General features: G+C 39.3%; 1 non-coding gene across 1 annotated transcript; it reads left to right on the forward strand.

Moving 5' to 3' along the window:
• The first annotated feature begins 2493 nt into the window (after window positions 1-2493).
• LOC112133592 (U7 small nuclear RNA) lies at window positions 2494-2557 on the forward strand. The gene has a single exon (XR_002915226.1). It is a non-coding gene; the product is annotated as a U7 small nuclear RNA (small nuclear RNA).
• Window positions 2558-6613: the final 4056 nt, after the last annotated feature.

Genomic DNA, 6613 nt, shown 5'->3' on the forward strand with positions numbered 1-6613 from the left:
ATACTCATGAACATTTAGTATGTGGTATAGTTTGGATTTATCTCTCTACCCAAATTTCATGTCAAATTGTAGTCCCCAGTGTTGGAGGAGGGGGTTGTTGGGAGGGCTTGATTGCATCAAGAGGGCGGACTTCTCCCTTGCTGTTCTCATGATAGTGACTGAGTTCTCACGAGATCTGGTTGTTTAAAAGTATGTGGCACCTCCCTCTTCTCTTTCTTCCTCCTGCTCTAGCCATGTAAAACATGTCTGCTTTCCCTTCCCCTTCTGCCATGATTGTAAGTTTCCTGAGGCCTCCCCCGCCATTTATACTTCCTTTACAGCCTGCTGAACCATGAGCAAAGTAAGTCTCTTTTATTTACAAATTATCCAGTCTCAGGTAGTTCTTTATAGCAATGTGAGAACAGACTGATACAATATGCTCATACTCCACAATGGCACAGGCTTCACTAGATGTATGGTAGCCATTTCAACTAAAAGCAATCTGAAATGCAAAAAGTCATCTAGATTGATCATCCAGTAGAAGTTTTACTCAATCAGCAGGCTTTACTCAAGAAATATTACATGCCCTGGGGGGCTAGATCAACTTTCCATAAAAGGAATTCAAATTTTACATGATATCCCTATGTCTTCCCCTCAGTGAAAATCAGTGAAAATTTCTTTCCTGGCTCAAAGCCTAGATCTGTACTTTTTTTTATCTGAATAAACAAAAGATAATTATTTTGCATCCTGAGCATGAGGTCATATCATTCATTGAGAAGAGAGGTTCCATTTGTAGCAGTCACTATTAATTCTCTAATAGTCATTTCTCCCATCCTCCTTGCTAACAAAACCCCAGTGTAGTTCAGGCAGCCCTGTGCCCAGTCCCATGGGATGAGTAAGGAAATGTATAATAATCAGTCAAGGGCATTCCATTGCTCTTGGCTGGTGATTAGCCTACAAGTGGATATATGCCCTACTTCTGGCTAAACAGATGTAAAGAAAGCATTTTCTTTTGGGATACAGTCAGGAATGCAAGGACAAAGAGCTCGCACCTCATACCCTCCCTTCCTATCTGTGTATGGTATGGATATGCTATGTAGAGGTGTGGCAGCCATTTTGCAATCATGAGGTGACAAGCCTGTGAAGGAACACCAATGCTATGATGTTGAGCAAATGAAAGGACCTGGGTCCTTGATGGTAACACTGAGTCACTGAACCTATCTGCAGATGGTGTATCTCCATGTCTTACTGAGTGAGTAAATAAAAGCCCTCATTATTTACAGTTACGTAAGGCTCTCTGATAAGTGCTCCCCAAAGCATCCTAACTATCTATAACAACTCTCAGACATTTAGGCAAGGATAATTTAAAATTTAACCAATCCTGCTTCTCCTATATTTTCTATAATCCAACCACCTTTTTCTCTTTTCATCAACTTTCCTGTGAACTTAGATCACATGGTTCATCATTCAACCATACACTTACTATAACATTTTTAACTCCCTCACACCCTTATCCTTCTGCTGCACTGGCTCAGCAAAACCCCATCCTAGATCAATCAATCATCCACATTTCCCATCCGTATCTAGGCTCCTGAATATCACCAGAGAAAATAATAGAATCAATAGATTAGTATCACCACAAATTCAGTCTGCATTCTCAGTTCAGTCCTAAGGAATAACCTATAATCCTTCTCTGCATCTCTAGTTAGTCACTCTCCCAACAACTGTTTCAAGCCTTCACCAACTCATCCCTCCCTGTCTATGTACATCTCATTTCTGCTTTACAGGACTCCCTCAATTTCTCAGCAGCCACTCACAGTTACCTGCATTCACTGTCACCACTGTCTTTATCGATTGTAATCATTAAGTTGTTCGCTAAATACCCCAACGATCCACCTTTATAGCATTTGTTAAGATCACACTAGCTGATCCTCTAGTACTTGGACAGTGGTTAACGAATTCTCACCAATAGTGGGGGGAAATGACATGTGTTGCTTTGGGACCAGAGCATTTCATTGCCAGTGAGGGCTCCTCCAGAACTTTCTTCCCCTCTGTCATGGAAACCAACAATATCTCAGCTCCATCTAGGTGACTATAATGAACAAAGCAGAAGTAGACACATAGCATGAATAAGAATTAAACTCGTTTAAAAAAAACTAAGATTTTGAAGTGTTTGTTATTGTTGCATAATATAGCCTATTCTCACTGATATATCTTTTCTCCTACATCACAAAATATTGTGTCTCCCCTGTCATCTCTCAGATGTATCCTTCCACTTGTTCTCCATCCTCAGAGATGCTGTTCCATCATTCTGTCTCTCTTTCTTTCTCTCTCTCCATATATATTGTGTGTATATATGTATATACATATGTGTGTGTGCATGTATATATATGTGTGTGTGTATATATACACACACACAATTTTATATATATATATATCCTCAACCTTTCCTTCATTCTGCATGTATCTTTAAACCTTTCCTTCATTCCATTTAGTATAAAAATTTGTTTAAAGTACTGTTACAGCTTTTTTAGAATTTGTCTAGCAGGCTTTCTGGTTTTCACCATAAAATGCCCCACATGGATTAATAAAAAAAAAATTGTTAAAAGTAATCCCATATTTTCAATCTTTTAAAAATGTCCATTACTGATCCTATATATCTCCATAGCTTCCATCTTTATGTCTTTCCCTTATAAAACACAAGTGGGCCAAGGCCTACTGCCTTGCTTGAACAATATAGTCTTTATGTACTGCATTCACTTGCACTCTTCCCATTTACTCTTCATCCCATCATAATATCATAGCCACCCCACACCATTCTACAACAGCATTCTTCCCAAAATTATGTGTGCACTCAGGTGCCAAACTGAATGGACCCTGTACTGGACATGCTGGCCTATTTTCCTCTGTACATACTTCTTCTTCTTTCTTAAAATGGCCCATTCCCAGCCCTTCTGAATGAATCTGCTGTGCCTTGGCCTACAGGTTCCATTACATAGACTTGGATGTACTTTCTACCATGAGACTCCCCCAAGAAACCCCCCAAATCAGGCACAGCTGATTAGCCATGAGAAGACAGCTAATCTAAAGGCAACCAATCCATAGGAAAGGCCAGAAAATTGTGATTTGTGTACAGGTTCAAGAAAAGGATCTTGGCTAGGTTTTCTTTCTCTCATGAATTTGAACTAAGAACTAAGGAAAGTTGGCATTTGGTGATGAGGAAATGGTCCTAGGAGTCTATGAAAAATTGGAACTGGGTCAGCACTATGGCCATATACAAGAAACCACAGAGCAAGGTATTAGCTGAGAACAGGTAACTGGGCAGCAACTCAGAGATGGCCTCTGGAAAAGGGGTAGAGTGAATAGCTTTGGTTCCTACTGGCCTTCCAGACCCAGTGGCCAGTCTTTTTGTGGTCCAGTTGTGCTTGGTTTTTGTCTCAGATTTATATACAATTCTATAAACTATCCTTAAAATGAATCCCTATTACTATAATGTAAGTGGATTTTTTTTCTTAGCAAAAAGTTCTTTTAACCCTTATTTCATTTTACCTCCTTATAGTATTTTGCAATATTGACCAATCCCTCTCTTGAAAGTTTCTCCCACCTTGCTTCTCCGACAGGAGGAGCCTCTGCTTCATCTTCTATTGATACCTCTCATTTCTTCTCAGTCTCCTTCAGTGGCTTTTCTTCCTCTGCCAATCTGTTAAATGTGAAGGTGCCTGAAGTTTCCCTGTTGGCTTTGGTCCACACTCCCTGGACACTTTACCCACTGTCATGTCTTCAACTCCAATCTAGCTGCAAACTCTTGGGATTTAATTCTGTCCAACTAATGTGAATTTTTGGAAAATCACTGTATTAAGGTTCTCTGGAGGGACAGAACTAATAGGATATATGTATATATGAAAGGGAGTTTATTCAGGAGAACTGACTCACATGATCACAAAGTCAAGTCCCACGATAGTTCGTCTGCAAGTTGAGGAGCAAGGAAGCCAGGGGTGGATCAGTCCGAGTACCAAAACCTCAAAAGTAGAAAAGACGACAGTGTGGCCTTCAGTCTGTGGCCAAAGGTCCGAGAGACCCTGGCAAACCACTGGTGTAAGTCCAAGAGTCTAAAAACTGAAGAACTCGGAGTCTGATGTACGAGGGCAGGAAGCATTCAGCATGGGAGAAAGATGAAGGCCGGGAGACTCAGCAAGTCTGCTCTTCCTTCTTCTCCTGCCTGCTTTACTCTAGCTACACTGGCAGCTGATTAGATGGTGCCCACCCAGATTGAGGGTGGGTCTGCCTCTTCCAGTCCACTGCCTCAAATGTTAATCTCCTTTGGAGATTAACACCCTCACAGACACACCCAGGAAAAATACTTGGCATCCTTCAATCCAGTCAAGTTGACACTGAATATTAACCATCACGATCACTTTTACATGTGTTAAAACAATCATTCAATTATTAGTCATAAGACTTCACATTTTTCATTTCTAAGATAGTTTGTAACACTGTAGTGAAGGTCTGTGACCAAGTTCTCAACACTATCATTCATTAGTGTATAATGACAACCTTTCAACAAACATCTGATAAAGATGCCGCAGTAGAAAATTCTGGAGCAAAAATATAAAATAAAATTATTCAGCTGAATCTTCAGTTTAAATTTGCTCAAAGGGTTTTGTTTGGTTATGTACAAGAATTTTGTAATTTCAATTTTTATGTAGAAAAGTGTGTAATCAAAGTAATTATTAAGACTGAAGTCAGCCATGAGTTGGGAAAAAAATCACTACACACACACACATGTTATCTATGAATATATTATATATACATACACATATTTATGACCAATGGAAGAAGGAAGTCAGGAATTGATTAATATCATAGAACTGTAAAGAAATAATTTAAGATCATCATATTTCATTGCCTCACTTTATAGATGAAACAGAGAACCCATGATTTGCCCAAAGTGACACAGCTTGCTCTTTGCAGAGTTGGACAGTTGTGAAGGTCACCTGACTCCTTCTCCAGCACTCTTCCCAGCACACACTGATTTATCAACTGCTCTCAAACATAATGGCAATATTTTTGAGGATTGAAGAAGACATAGTCAGAGGGCATTTATTTTCTCAACAGAATCTCCCTCGGCCACGGCACTTTTCTCCCATTAGGCTCCTGAATATGGGAAATGGGAAGCAGATGTTATGAGAACGGATGTGAGAAAAAGCAAATTCACACCTTCTCTTTGATGAGCTTAGAAGGACTCAAACTGCTCTCTCTGGAGTAAAGACAGCTGCTGAGATGTACGAAAGCTTTGATCCAAGAGCTTGAAGTCCCAGGGTCATGAAATCACCCCAGGAAGAGAAATAGGGTGGGTTTTAAATCACATTTGGTAATTTATATCTGGGTATAAAATATACTAAAATTAGAAAAAACGGTGACAGATAAAAATTGGTAGAAAATGTTCCAAATTCTTTCATTAGAAGATTGCTCTGAAGTACCATATTTAAACATACTGAGGCTATTGTTTTCAATAATTAAAATATTCTACTATTTTTAAAGGTTTATGTGTGAATATGTATCTGTGTATGTGTGAGTGCATATATATATCTCTGTGTCTATATATGTGTGTATATTTACATATACATGTAATATTGAGAGTGAGAGAGAGGCAAACTGCAAGAGCTTGAACAGAGAACCTCATCTGAATCGGGAAAAATTAAAATCCTGGGTTCAATCACCAGGCATCTGGCACTTAATAATGGCCTTTCCAAATTATAAGTTTAGCTTTTAAATCTTTTTTAAAGCACATGAAATGTTTCAAATTTATAAAACACTATACAGTTATATATAGAGAGAGAGCTATAGTTATAAATTTAAATGTATAGTTATAGATAATGTATGGTTATAAATAGCTATAGCTATATATATTATAACTGTGTATATAATTATAAATATATATAAGTGTGTGTATATATATATATATATATACATATATATATTTATGCCCACAGACACACACATACACACACAAAGTGACAAAAACATTTGCGGGTTTTAATTGAACTCTTCATATACTATGCCAAGAGAAAACATTCTGATTTCTCAAATCAGATCACAAAATAATCAAAAGATGAGGGAGGCACTGAACTGCAGCTTTGACTGAATGGCTACATTGAATCCAAAATTCCAGAAATATTTTTACTGCCTACTCTTTGCAGTCAGGTTATATTAAATCATTTATATTCTGAGATACCCACATGCATGATGAAGTCAGCATCTCTCTTTAGAACAGCAATGTCAGACAGCCCACCAGGGTGGTGGTGAGTGATTGTGCATCCCAGCCCAGGAAACCATGCTTTTCACACAGATCCTTGCAACCAGTGGATCGGGAGATCCCCTCATGAGCCCATGCCACAAGGATCTTGGGTCCCAAGCACAGAGCTGTGTGGACTCTCAGCTGCCACTCAGGCATGCAGGGAGACCAGGAGTTTTTGCGTACTCTGGCCCCAGGAATTCCAGTGAGGTAGGAGATTCACCCATTCCTCTCGGAAGGGGGCTGAAGCCAGGGAGCCAAGTAGTGTTGTTCAGTGGGCCCCACTTCCATGACACCTCACACTGGTTTGGAATTCCAGTCAGCCGGCAGCAGCAGGCT

The sequence above is a fragment of the Pongo abelii genome, chromosome 4 (genome assembly GCF_028885655.2).
Source record: "Pongo abelii isolate AG06213 chromosome 4, NHGRI_mPonAbe1-v2.0_pri, whole genome shotgun sequence".
NCBI classification, from domain to species: domain Eukaryota; kingdom Metazoa; phylum Chordata; class Mammalia; order Primates; family Hominidae; genus Pongo; species Pongo abelii.